This window comes from Taudactylus pleione, unplaced genomic scaffold (assembly GCF_031769625.1).
Source record: "Taudactylus pleione unplaced genomic scaffold, aTauple2 ptg000085l, whole genome shotgun sequence".
Taxonomy (NCBI): Eukaryota; Metazoa; Chordata; class Amphibia; order Anura; family Myobatrachidae; genus Taudactylus; species Taudactylus pleione.
The window spans coordinates 6,273,554-6,288,788 of record NW_028284487.1 but is presented as its reverse complement, the minus strand read 5'-3'; positions in this window follow the sequence as shown (position 1 = coordinate 6,288,788).

Sequence of the window (15,235 nt, the reverse complement as noted above, 5' to 3'; positions counted from 1 at the left end):
CCCGGGGGTGCCTAAAACTACCCTTACCCCCCCCCCTCCCCCGCGGCTAAAAGCTAGAAAGCCACAGCAGACCTTTATTCTGGATGCCGGGCGTCAGGATTTTGGCGTCAGGCTAAAGATAGGCATTGGGATTAGGCGCCTACCTTTAGTACAGAGTTGGTATTCCAACGGGCGGCATCTTAACCACATCCCATACCACACAACCATGTGCATTAGAGGGCAACAGGTGCCCCTGCAAGCTTTCATCTCCATTTCTCAGCTCCATCCAGGTTTATACCCCTGCACTGACTTCTATTCAGTAAGTTAGCTGGGACTGGGAATAACAAAAGACGATCTAATTGGAGGAAGGCACTACTGCATCACAAGATCGGAGGGGGAAGAGTGAGATTAGTGGTTTACAGGAAAGCACAGTTCAGAATGATATGGGCATATTGGGCATGTAGTGATGGGGTCAGAATGATGTGTGGAGAGTTTTGTAGTACACTTGGGAACTAAGGGCATGTGGGGTGTTTTGTGGCAAGTTAAAGGTCTGAGTGATGTGTAGCATGTGTTACAATTTGTTGTAAGTGTGGGTCTGAGGGCATGCATCTGAGATGGATGGAGAAGGGAGAAAGCAGGGAGTAGAGTGATAGAGGTTTAGGTGAATGCGTGTCAATGTGTAAAATGACTTGTTATTGAGAATGAGGCTCTTCAAGTGTATCAGGTTCTCTACTACTCTTATAGGTATATACACATATACACATCAGTTAGACATTAATAAATTTTTGTGAAGTACAGTAAATGTACTATAAATGGACATCAAAAGCAGATGGTTAGAAACCATTAATGTTCCTGGCTCCATTTGATGCCTGGATTGCGATGGTTGCCAACCATTGCATACTGGTTTCCACTTCTCATCGAATGGTGTGTATCTGCAGTGCAGCTCTGGACGCCTGGTAACGGTGTCCTCAGCAGAGGTCCTTTTGCGCTTATACAAAATTCCTGACTCTTATATGAAGCATTCGCACTCTATAATCATCAATGGTTACACAAGGCATGTTACGATGGTGGTAACGCTAGCGCTATTGAATGTCCATCCTTAGAATGCACTGCGATTGAACAAGCAGCATCCAGTTTCCCATTATGATGCTAGTATGAAGAAAAATGGGTTTTGAGACATACACTAGTACATATTATGTTGTTTTGAACTTGTATTATACATTCAATGCGGGTACAGTTTGAAAGAGGCCTGAGTTGTAATTGAAATGAAAACTATAAACTGTAACATAAATAAAAATGATTTTCATCATTCGTCTTTATTCAAGTTTTTCAGGTGTTGAGGGTACAGCAAAGAAAATACGGTTTAAATAAAAGGGTGGGGTTTAGGGATTAAACCGACAAGTTCACATATTCTTGTAGAAACAATGCTCTTATGCTTATGTTGAATTAATTTATTACAATAAGAAAGGTGTCTGTATATTATGATTGTGAAATATACTTGTAGCTTCTTAGGACTGTGAGAAATCACTGCAATACTAGCTATGACAGACAGGTGGCAGAACACCAACAATGACAACTGCAGTCTTTATTTTTAAGGACTTTTTACTGGTGAGTAGTTGCATCTAATCATGTTGCCCATGCTACTGTCTAAGACAGAGGTTCTCAAACTCGGTCCCCAAGGCACTCTAACAGTCCAGGTTTTAAGAATATCCATGCTTGACCACAGGTGACTTAATTAGTACCTCAGTCGTTTTGATTCACCACCTGTGCACAATCATGGATATCTCTAAAACACCGTTTGGGAACCTCTCGTCTAAGCTAATGCCTGGTATATTCGTAAATTAGGGTAACCCCTATTGAGAGAACAGGCTATTCTCCTCAAATAAACTTATTACAAGTGTGATGACTCAAGCTGTGTCTACTTTATTGGGATGGCCAACAGTGATTTTCATCAATGACATGAAAACATGGACGGTGAACAACCAACAGTTTGCACACATCAATAGCCACTGTTACTGTGGGGCACGGTGGTTGTTTCAGCATTGGGGGTGAGGCTAAGCTTTGTGCCTCTTGTGCAAATGGCAAATTGTGTTTTTTGGCCCCGCCTCCTGTGGGGCCAATTATCTGAGTATCATGTAATCATGGCCTCTGTGCTGCCCGTTCCACTAGCAAGTGGGCATAATGCATCCTGAGATGGCGTACAGTTATAACCTACGAACTATATATATATATATATATATATATATTATAAGGGCACACCCTTATATTAAGGCTGAGTCGAATAAACTGAATTCTCCCACAGGGAATTCCTGAGATGGGGGCATGGTGTTTGAGGGGCTACATCTCAAAAGCTATTGGATGTACTGAGCTGAAGTTTGGCATGGACAGGTAGAACTGCTCATTAGGTGAAGAGGACACCAGAAGCCCTGGGGAGGTGGTAGCCATGCAAAAGAGTTAATTGGCTGCCACCCCCCAGGCGAAGATGCCAGAAGCCCTGGTGAGTTGGCGCCCTCCAGGCGAAGACGCTGGAATCTCTGATGGGTTGTCTATGCAACTGAGGTCTGAGCAGAAGACAGAGCTGCGCAGATCGGATAAGAGTGATATGAATGGGGGTAGGGAGACAGAAAGGCGTGGAGAGGGGGAAGATTAAGCTGCACAAATGGGGTGGAGCCAAAGTGATGCAGGTGGGTGGAAAACAGTGGTGTGGATGGAGGGGACAGGACAAAGTGATACAGATGGGTGGAAAACAGTGGTGCAGATGGGGGGAGACGGCAGCGCGTATGGGGGGTGCAGAGGGGCACTCTTTGGGGGGGACATAGCGATGTGGATGAAGGGTACAGAGTGGTATGGATGCGGGAAAACAGCAGCGCAGATGGTTAAAGACAGATTGGTGCTGATGAGGGAATACAAACTAGCACAAATGGGAGAGCACACAACAGTAGGGATTGGGGAAGACAGTAGTGCGGAGGTGGGAGACATAGTGGCACGGTTGGGGGGGACAGTGGTGCAGATGGAGGAAGAAAGAGTGGCACAGATGAGTGGAAGACAGAGCGGCATGGCTGGGGGGAAGGCAGTGGTGCAGATGGAAGGAAACAGTGGAACGGATGCAGGAAGACAGGGTGGCGCGGATGGGGAAAGGAAAGACAGATTGGTGCAGATGAGGGAATAAAGATTAGCACAGTTGGGAGACCACACAGCAGTAGGGATTGGGGAAGATAGTGTACATGCATAGACAGAATATGATAGTTTTAGAAATTAGGGAGCTGAATGTGTATTCTGAATGAGATGGATGTATGGAGTGAGAAGGATGTTGGAACCCAGTGGGATTGTTGTGGTGACTGAATGGGAAGATTGTGGGCAGTAGGATGTGTACATAACTGCTCAGACCTCAGTTGCATAGACTGCATGTGTGTAGTGTATTCCAATGAGCACACAATTCTGTGACTTGTGCCCTCTACTGTCTTCCCTTACTCATAGGGAGTGTATTGCCTAACTAAATGCACTAGACTCCCTATGAGTAAGGGAAGACAGTAGAGGGCACAATGGGAACTCCGGTGTCTCCAATTATAAGAGCCGCGCAGACTCAGTGCATTGTGAACTGGTTTAACTGCCCAATGATACAGTGCGCATGCGCGAAGCATGAAACCCGGAAGTTCCGGGATCACGGCACCAGAGCTAGCAGGAATTAAAGTATTTAAACTGGCATGTTCACAGTCTGATACAGTGCAAAAAATATCCGCACAGGAACTGTTATCTCTATAAATCCATTCCCCTAGCTAATGCCATAATCTTACATTTAGATTTTTATTTTTGGGGAGGTGTACCTAAGAATAAACACAACTTAATATAGATCAAAAGCAGAAAAAGTATTCTCATATTGGGCACACACAGATTATATATAACTGCATATACAAAGTACAGAAAAAGAGACCTGGTTCATAGAATTAAAATATAACTTTTATTTAAGGTGAAATATAAACTGAATGTGTACAAGAAAATAAGTGATTAAAATATTGACAAAATCCTATGTTGTATATGTGTTGCTTATAATTATCCGCTTAATCTACTGAAAAAAGAAGATGATATGCTTAGCCTGGTATTGGCTTATACAGGTAAGTAATAATAACAGGAGTATCTTTTTCACAATTCTTGTAGTAATAATTATGATATAATATCATCCCTCGTGAATGTCCTATTTGTGGAGTTCATCAATCATCTCCAAATGTAAACTACCATTACCCCCTCCTTGCCCCCCAGTACTGCGCCAGCTGCTTTCTACCCTTGTCCCCTCCCTACCCCAACACTGCCTGCCCCTAGCCCTCTCCTTGCCCACTAGTACTGTCACAACTGCTGTCAGCGCTTACCCCTCCTTACCCGTGGCACTGCCTGCCCTTACTTCCCTCTATCCCAACTTCTCCCTGCCTATACCACCAGCTCTACCCCAACTACGTTTTGCCCTAAACACCCTCTACCCCCAATTGCTACCTGCCTCCAGCACTGCCTCAACTGTTGCCTGCCCTCACACTTCATTTGTGATGGGACCCAGAAACTGTGGAGTAGGATCCCAATTTTTTCAAGTGAGGGGTCTCTGGGACCCACAATTATTTTCGCTCAGCGCGATCACTGCATATCCAACCTCCAACTGCTGCTCACCATCTGCTTTATTTCTGTATGTGCCAAATCGGGGCTGTCTCTGTCCTGTCCCACCAATAACAGGCACTGTGACATCTTTACAGAACTGTACATGATTGTAATGTATTTTTGTATACAATTTAAGTTTCTCTTTATTAAACATTAACTTATAATAATGTAATGATAACTACATCCAATCCACAACAGTGCGAAGAACGTGCAATTGGTTAATGCTGGAAAATAGGGACATCATTAGGGACAAGTAACAAGTAGTTCCAGGGAAAGATCATTAAAACCTCGAACGCTCCTTGGAAATTAGGGACAGCTGGCAGTGGCAAGTATGTCAGTATGAAAGTGTAATGTATTATAATATAAACACCAAGACCAAACGAGGCTGAAGTTGGCTTCTTATTCGGCCAGCTTCTTCATTCATTCTTATTCACTTCTTATTCATTTCTTATTCACTTCTTATTCATTTTCCAGCTTCTTATTCATAAAATGTTACATTAAAACATTTAAATAAAGTTAGAGCACTAAACTAACACTATGTAAACAAAGAATTGTGTCCCTCACACAGTTTACAATTATTATTTTACTGGCACAATAAGGATTTGGGCATGAAAAGGGCAGTAAAGCGGGCACAGGCACCGCATTTTGTCATATTGAATAAGAAGCTGTAGCTCTGCAGGGGTTAACTAGCTTCGGTCATCAAATGTTACACTTGAAACCCAGAGAGGGTGGTTTGGTACATATGACCCATTTGCCATTTCACTTGACCAACAAGGATTTGGGCATGAATAGGGCAGTAAAGCGGGCACAGGCACCAGATTATCTCATTTTGAATAAGAAGCTGTAGCTCTGCAGGGGTTAACTAGCTTCGGTCATCAAATGTTATACTTGAAACCCACAGAGGGTGGTCTGGTACATATGACCCACTTGCCAATTCACTTGACCAACAAGGATTTTGGCATGAATAGGACAGTAAAGTGGGCACAGGCTCCATCATTTTTCATTTTGAATAAGAAGCTGTAGTTGTGCAGGGATTAACCAGCTTCTGTCATCAAATGTTACACTTGAAACCTACAGAGGGTGGTCACATACATATGACCCACTTGCCATTTGCCTTCAACAAGGATTTTAGCATGAATAGGGTAGTAAAGCGGGTACAGGCACCAGATTATCTCATTTTGAATAAGAAGCTGTAGTTGTGCAGGGGTTAACTAGTTTCGGTAATCAAATGTTACACTTGAAACCCACAGAGGGTGGTCTGGTACATATGACCCACTTGTCATTTGCCTTGACCAACAAGGATTTTGGCATGAATAGGGCAGTAAAGCGGGCACAGGCACCAGATTATCTCATTTTGAATAAGAAGCTGTAGTTGTGCAGGGGTTAACTAGCTTCGGTCATCAAATGTTACACTTGAAACCCACAGAGGGTGGTCTGGTACATATGACCACTTGTCATTTGCCTTGACCAACAAGGATTTTGGCATGAATAGGGCAGTAAAGCTGGCATAAGCACTAGATTATCTCATTTTGAATAAGAAGCTGTAGTTGTGCAGGGGTTAACTAGCTTCGGTCATCAAATGTTACACTTAAAACCCACAAAGGGTGGTCAGGTACATATGACCCACTTGTCATTTGCCTTGACCAACAAGGATTTTGGCATGAATAGGGCAGTAAAACGGGCATAGGCACCACACTTTGTCATTTTGAATAAGAAGCTGTAGTTGTGCAGGGGTTAACTAGCTTCGGTCATCAAATGTTACACTTAAAACCCACAGAGGGTGGTCTGGTACATATCACCCACTTTTTATTTGCCTTGACCAGGAAGGATTTGGGCATAAATAGGGCAGTAATGTGGGCAAATGCACCAGATTTTTAATCTTGAATAAGTACCTGTAGTTTTTCAAGGGTTAAACAACCTTAGTGAACAAATTTGACAATTGGGGTCTTTCCCTAAATTAGTAAAAGCCCCACACCTCTAACCATGGTCTGGTATTGGAATACAGGAAAAAAAAAGAAAGGGGGTTACATATAGCAGGGAGACACATTAAGCGTGGTGTCCTCCTGCCATCACATTATCCAGCACTAGGCTGTTTATTACAAGAAAGGGGGTAACATATAGCAGGGAGACACATTAAGCGTGGTGTCCTCCTGCCATCACATTATCCAGCACTAGGCTGTTTATTACAAGAAAGGGGGTAACATATAGCAGGGAGACACACATAGCCTCCTGCCACACTTTCCTCCTGCCAACACATTAACCAGCCCCAAAATATTCAGCACATTTTTGGAATCTCTCGGAAAGCTGGTACACTGGCAGTGGCGTAATAAGGGGGTGCGTGTGGGGCACCATCTGACAGGCCCGGCAGAGGGGGGAAGCTGATGGCCAGGGCGATGTCCAGTGCTCAGTAGCGTTACTAGGGCAGGGCCGCCGTGGCCGGAGACGCCCCCGCACCACCGGCCACGGTACTGGACCATCCTAGTTAAACAGTGTAGTGCCTACTGCAGTGAGGAGCTCATTCAGAGTCGGTCGCTGCTGGCGGCCGCTCGCTCTGCATGTGGGCGGGTGGGATTTTTTCAATCTCCGGACGCTCGCAAAGCTGACACTAGTGATGTCAGTAACCCCTCCTAAAAACGCCAGGCATTCCTATGGGAACGCCTGCGTTTGACCGCTCACACTCCCTACCCGCCCACAAAACAGGGCGAGCTGTCAATCAACATCGACAGCCATCCCGTCTTGTTGCGACCCCCGTAGCGACTGACCTTCAGTCACTCAGCTGGGCTCGCGCATGCACCTGCTGGACGCGGTGCATGCGCAAACATCGAGCCGCTTGCGAGCGCTGTGCGTTCGCGAGCGGCTCTGAATGAGCTCCTGAGTGCGGTCAGCATTTACTCAGGACCGGCACTAGGCTTCCCTGCGCCCAGCACTGTGTTGTGCTGCACAGCCGTGCCCCTTTTCTCCCCCTGAGGCTTACCTAATAGCGCCAGGCGAAGGGTGGGAGGCGGGCTCAGGCTAGCCCATAGAGCCGCCAGTGCATTTACAGCAGCCAATGAGAGTCAGACAGACTCTCATTGCTGCTGCGCCCACTGCAAAAGCTGGGCTGGAGCTCACTCATGAGCTCCGCCTTCCAGCTCCTGTAGTGGGTTATGGGAGAGATGTCGTGACGTCTCTCCCATAATGCAGAGTGCGCCAGCCCGGGAGGACTGCGGTGGTGCGGACGGCGCCGTGAGCAGGAGTGGGGATTCAAGTAAGTGGTATTTTTTTTTTTACTTATGTGTTTGTCTAATGGGGGTACTGCATCAGGGGGGGAAGTGACCTCTACTAGGGGCTACTACTAACGGAGGGAAGTAACTACTATTGGGGGCACTGCATCGGGGGGCTCTACTGGGGACTACTACTAGGGGGGACTACTACTGGGGACACTGCATAGGGGAGGGGCCATTACTGGGGGCACTACTGGGGAGGGGACTACTACTGGGGCACTGCATCGGGGGACCACTACTTGAGGGCACTGCGAGGGGGGGCTGCTACTGGGTGGACCACTACTGGGGGCACTGAATAGGGAGGGTCACTACAGAGGGCACTGTATAAGGGTCACTGCACAGGGAGGACTGTATAAGGGGCACTGCATTAAGGTGCATATGGAATGGAAAGGAATGTTCAGAGTAACGAGATAGGGATGTGTGTCATGTTGACACTCCCCATTTTTAAGTGTCCATGCCCATTTTTTGCTGCATGCACATAGAGGGGGGCTCCATTTTTAAACTTGTCCTGTGCTCCATATACCCCAGTTACGCCGCTGCCAGTGCTGTGACCAAGTGCTTGATCCCAGCGCCTTAGTCCTGCAGTCCGGTGAGATGTATCCCCAGCAGGACACATAAGTGTCCGATGCTGGGACAGTATGTCTGTTTTCAGTGCCGGTCAAGGACCAGCAGCGGCTGACCGGCTGCTAGTTGAGTGCAGCTCATGGACCGCCAGCCACTGAAGAGGGGTGACAATTTGAATTTGAACCAATCACAGTGGTGACAATTTTGACAATCTGAGCCAATCACGGCGTGCACCGGCAGCCAATAGAAATCGGCCACAGTGAGCCAATCGTTGTAAGCCGCGTCTTGGCTGGCTACGCCCGTGGTGTCTAGCGTCAGATGTCTCTGGGAGGAAGAGTCAATTTGGCGGAAATGGGTGAAGAGCTCCAGCAGCCGTGGAAGAGTCCAGAAGACACCGGGCTCAAAAGAGAAGAGTTCCAGCGGCTGCAGAAGACGCTAGGAGACACTGGGCTCAATAGAGAAGAGCTCTGGCAACGCTGCTACTGGCCAGAATGGGTCAGCGACAGAAGAATGCGGCTGAGGACCGGAGCGTTCTGCAGTGGTTGGGAAGTAAAAGAGCGAATGAAGATCCTCACTGCATCCTCTCCCACCAGACAGGTAGACCCTCTTTGAGACCTTACCATCACCACCTTACCTTCCTAGACCACCAGGTTGTCAGGCAGTAGGCACATAGGGGTCATCGGGCCTTTAGCCTGTTGCACAAATAGGCGGGCATTAGGCCTGTGCTCCTAAGGCTATAATTGACCCTGGGCAATAGGCCGAGGTCACATAAATAAGCGAGGTGCCAACTTCTCATCTTACCCTGGGTGCCAAACACCATAGTTCTGCCCTTGGACCTTGGTCACTGCTACCTGGGTGAAGATTGCTGTGGCAGTGGGAGTTTGCCAGCTCAAGGTGAAGACTACAGGAAGCACTGAGATCATGGGAGTCGGCCCACCTCGGGTGAAGAACACATAGTAATTGTGGATGAACTAGGCTTAGTTCAGCCAAAGACTACTGGACTGGTAAATCTAATTGCATTGTATTTTCATTCGATTGCATGCTATTTTAATTATCAGGCATTAGGCCCGTGGCCACTGTGGGCGTTAAGCCCTAATCAGCAGGTACGGCCTTTGTTAGGCAGACAATAAGCCTGAGCCAGAGAGGGCACTAGTCCCACAAGGTATATGGGGCATTAGGCCCTATAGGGTTAATTTGGGATCCACATCATTAACCCATTGTTAGGTGGGCAATAGATAAGAAGGTATTGTGGTTTGTAACCTTGTTACCTCGTCATCTCAGCTACTGCAATCAGGCCTCCATTAAAAGGCAGGCTGTAGTAATGTTTTGTAACTGCATTATTCCCTTGTCCTGTAACAATTATTGCATTATTGGTGTAGATGCATTGTTGGGGAGGCATAGGGGTAGCATGGTGATATGGAGTGCACTACATCCAGCCTGTATTGCTGTTCACAGGGTGCTGGTGTATGTATGAGTAGTCAGGTTGGTGTGTGTGGTCAGAGGCGTCACCTACCTTTGTGTCACCTGGTGCGGACGCTCTGAGTCCTCCTGAGCGACATAGCCGTGCGCTCCCGGAAGGGGCATGGCTTCGCAGAAAGGGGCATGACCTCACCCGTGAAGCGATACCCCTTATGTGAGCCGATCTTGGGTGCGTTACCGCCTCCCATTCTCGGCACACAGTGGGCTTCCCCAGTGCTCCTGCAGCTGTTGGGGCAGTCCACAGTCTCTCCCTGCCTCTCTCCGCGTCCTGGCATCATGGTGACACCATCTGACGGGGTGACACCAAAATAGCAGAACAGCTCTGCTATTTTGGTGTCAAACCCTTTAGATGGTGTCACCCAGTGCGGCCCGCACCCAGTGGCGGTTCTAGGGGCGGGCTAACAGGGCCGTTGCACAGAGCGCCGTCCCTTAAAGGGCGCCACTGAGTCCCCAGGAGGAAAAAAAAAAAATCCCATAAGGAAAAAAAAAATAAAAAATCCCAGCGCCGGTCCCCCCCGCGTTGCCGGCGCCCACTGATATTTGTTGTCAGTGGGCACCTGGCTCCCTCTCTGCAGCGGCAGCCGAAGCTCACTCCAGAGCTCCGGCTCCCGCATAGAGTACTATGGGAGGGACGTCATGACGTCTCTCCCATAGATCCGTGGTGGAGCCGCAGTCGGACCAGACGGCAGCAGACGCTGGAGCGGGGCCTAAGGTAAGTATTCTGTTTGTATTTTTTATTTGTCAGAAGGGATGCATGGGGGCATTACTACTGGGGGCATGTCTATAAGGGGGCATTACTACTGGAAGCATGTCTATAAGGGGGCATTACTACTGGGGGCATTACTACTGGGGGCATGTCTACAAGGGGGCATTACTACTGGGGGCATTACTATTGGGGGCATGTCTATAAGGGGGATTACTACTGGGAGCATGTCTATAAGGGGGCATTACTACTGGAGGCACTACTATAGGGGGCACTAATGGGGGCATTACAACTGTGGGCACTACTATAGGGGGCACCACTATTGGGGGCATTACCAATGGGGGCACTACTATTGGGGGCATTACCAATGGGGGCACTACTATAGGGGACTTTACCAATGGGGGCATTAACACTGTGAGTACTACTGAGGGCACTGCATGGGGGGCACCAATACAGGGGCCATTGTGGCACCACTGCTGTGAGCATTCTATAAGGGGCACTACTACTGTGGGCATTGTATTAGGGGCACTACTACTCAGTACTGTGGGCCTTGAGTATAAGGGGCACTAATTTGGGCATTGTATAAAAGGGGCACTGTGTCATAGCATGAATAAGGGACTAATGTGTGGCATAATTTGAATTGGGGATACTGTATTATAGAGGCCATTACTGTGTGTGGCATAATGTGTTATACAGGGCATTACTGTGTGTGGCATAATGTATTATACAGGGCATTATTGCGTGTGACATAATGTATTATACAGAGCATTACTGCGTGTGGCATAATATGTTATACAGGACATTACTGCATGTGGTATAATGTGTTATACAGGGCATTACTGTGTGTGGCATAATGTATTATACAAGGCATTATTGCGTGTGACATAATGTATTATACAGGGCATTACTCCGTGTGGCATAATGTGTTATACAGGTTCTTACTGCGTGTGGCATAATGAGTTATACTGGGCATTACTCCGTGTGGCATAATGTGTTATACAGGTTCTTACTGCGTGTGGCATAATATGTTATACAGGACATTACTGCATGTGGCATAATGTGTTGATAAAGGGCATTACTGTGTAAGGCACATTACTGCACATTGCAATTATTCGCCACGATGGCTGAGCTTGGGGGCATCCCAGTGCTGGGCACGCCCCACAGTATGATGAATTGGGGGTGATCTGCAAGGACACACCCCCTTTTTAGAATCGCGTGCGCTTTCAGCGCACGCAGAAGAATGTCTTCTACAAAAAGTTGTTTTTTTTGGGGGGGGGAGGGGGTGTAACTGTGAACTTTCGCCCTAAGCTCCACAATGTCTAGAACCGGCCCTGCCCGCACCCCTCTTGTGATGCCAGTGTGTGTGGTAAACACTAAAGAAAGAAGTCAGTATAGTGAAGCCGTGTAGGTGGCTGTTGTTTTGTGTTTATGTGCAGGTACTGAGATACGGATCATTTGTCCATTGCCCATATTATTTGTGCCAAAATCCTTCTTGGTCAAGGCAAATGACAAGTGGGTCATATGTACCAGACCACCCTCTGTGGGTTTCAAGTGTAACATTTGATGACCGAAGCTAGTTAACCCCTGCACAACTACAGCTTCTTATTCAAAATGAGATAATCTGGTACCTGTGCCCGCTTTACTGCCCTATTCATGCCCATATTCTTGTTGGTCAAGGGAAATGGCAAGTGGGTCATATGTACCTGACCACCCTCTGCGGGTTTCAAGTGTAACATTTGATGACCGAAGCTAGTTAACCCCTGCAGAACTACAGCTTCTTATTCAAAATGACAAAATGCGGTGCCTGTGCCCGCTTTACTCCCCTATTCATGCCAAAATCCTTGTTGGTCAAGGCAAATGGCAAGTGGGTCAATTGTATGTGACCACCTTCTGTGGTTTTCAAGTGTAACATTTGATGACCGAAGCTAGTTAACCCCTGCACAACTACAGCTTTTTATTCAAAATGTGGTGTCTGTGCCAGCTTTACTGCCCTATTCATGCCAAAATCCTTGTTGGTCAAGGGAAATGGCAAGTGGATCATATGTACCAGACGACCCTCTGTGGGTTTTAAGTGTAATATTTGATGACCGAAGCTAGTTAACCCCTGCACAACTACAGCTTCTTATTCAAAATGAGATAATCTGGTACCTGTGCCCGCTTTACTGCCCTATTCATGCCCATATTCTTGTTGGTCAAGGGAAATGGCAAGTGGGTCATATGTACCTGACCACCCTCTGCGGGTTTCAAGTGTAACATTTGATGACCGAAGCTAGTTAACCCCTGCAGAACTACAGCTTCTTATTCAAAATGACAAAATGCGGTGCCTGTGCCCGCTTTACTCCCCTATTCATGCCAAAATCCTTGTTGGTCAAGGCAAATGGCAAGTGGGTCAATTGTATGTGACCACCTTCTGTGGTTTTCAAGTGTAACATTTGATGACCGAAGCTAGTTAACCCCTGCACAACTACAGCTTTTTATTCAAAATGTGGTGTCTGTGCCAGCTTTCCTGCCCTATTCATGCCAAAATCCTTGTTGGTCAAGGGAAATGGCAAGTGGATCATATGTACCAGACCACCCTCTGTGGGTTTTAAGTGTAATATTTGATGACCGAAGCTAGTTAACCCCTGCACAACTACAGCTTCTTATTCAAAAAGACAAAATGCGGTGCCTGTGCCTGCTTTCCTGCCCTATTCATGCCAAAATCCTTCTTGGTCAAGGCAAATGACAAGTGGGTCATATGTACCAGACCACCCTCTGTGGGTTTCAAGTGTAACATTTGATTACCGAAACTAGTTAACCCCTGCACAACTACAGCTTCTTATTCAAAACGACGAATTATGGAGCCTGTGCCAGCTTTACTGCCCTATTCATGCCAAAATCCTTCTTGGTCAAGACAAATGACAAGTGGGTCATATGTACCAGACCACCCTCTGTGGGTTTCAAGTGTAACATTTGATTACCGAAACTAGTTAACCCCTGCACAACTACAGCTTCTTATTCAAAACGACAAATTATGGAGCCTGTGCCAGCTTTACTGCCCTATTCATGCCAAAATCCTTCTTGGTCAAGACAAATGACAAGTGGGTCATATGTACCAGACCACCCTCTGTGGGTTTCAAGTGTAACATTTGATGACCAAAGCTAGTTAACCCCTGCACAACTACAGCTTCTTATTCAAAATGAGATAATCTGGTGCCTGTACCCGCTTTACTGCCCTATTCATGCCCAAATCCTTGTTGGTCAAGGGAAATGGCAAGTGGGTCATATGTACCAGACCACCCTCTGTGGGTTTCAAGTGTAATATTTGATGACAGAAGCTAGTTAACCCCTGCACAACTACAGCTTCTTATTCAAAATGACAAAATGCGGTGCCTGTGCCCACTTTACTGCCCTATTCATGCCAAAATCCTTGTTGGTCAAAGCAAATGAGAAGTGGGTCATATGTACCTGACCACCCTCTGTGGGTTTCAAGTGTAACATTTGATGACCGAAGCTAGTTAACCCCTGCACAACTACAGCTTCTTATTCAAAATGAGATAATCTGGTGCCTGTGCCCGCTTTACTGCCCTATTCATGCCCAAATCCTTGTTGGTCAAGGGAAATGGCAAGTGGGTCATATGTACCAGACCACCCTCTGTGGGTTTCAAGTGTAACATTTGATTACCAAAGCTAGTTAACCCCTGCACAACTACAGCTTCTTATTCAAAATGACAAAATGTGGTGCCTGTGCCCGCTTTACTGCCCTATTCATGCCAAAATCCTTGTTGGTCAAGGCAAATGACAAGTGGGACATATGTACCTGACCACCCTCTGTGGGTTTCAAGTGTAACATTTGATGACCGAAGCTAGTTAACCCCTGCACAACTACAGCTTCTTATTCAAAATGAGATAATCTGGTGCCTGTGCCCGCTTTACTGCCCTATTCATGCCAAAATCCTTGTTGGTCAAGGCAAATGACAAGTGGGTCATATGTACCAGACCACCCTCTGTGGGTTTCAAGTGTAACATTTGATTACCGAAACTAGTTAACCCCTGCACAACTACAGCTTCTTATTCAAAATGACAAAATGTGATGCCTGTGCCCGCTTCACTGCCCTATTCATGCCCAAATCCTTGTTGGTCAAGGCAAATGACAAGTGGATCATATGTACCAGGCCACCCTCTGTGGGTTTGGGTTTCAAGTGTAACATTTGATGACTGAAGCTAGTTAACCCCTGCACAACTACAGCTTCTTATTCAAAATGACAAAATGCGGTGCCTGTGACCGCTTCACTGCCCTATTCATGCCCAAATCCTTGTTGGTCAAGGCAAATGACAAGTGGGTCGTATGTACCAGACCACCCTCTGTGAGTTTCAAGTGCAACATTTGATGACCGAAGCTAGTTAACCCCTGCACAACTACAGCTTCTCATTGAAAATGACAAAATGTGGCGCCTGTGCCCGCTTTACTGCCCTATTCATGACAAATCCTTGTTGTGCCAGCAAAATAACAATTGAAAACTGTGAGGGACACAATTCTTTGTTTATATATTGTTAGTTTAGTAATCTAACTTTATTTAAATGTTTTAATATAACATTTTCTGAATAAGAAGCTGGAAAATGAATA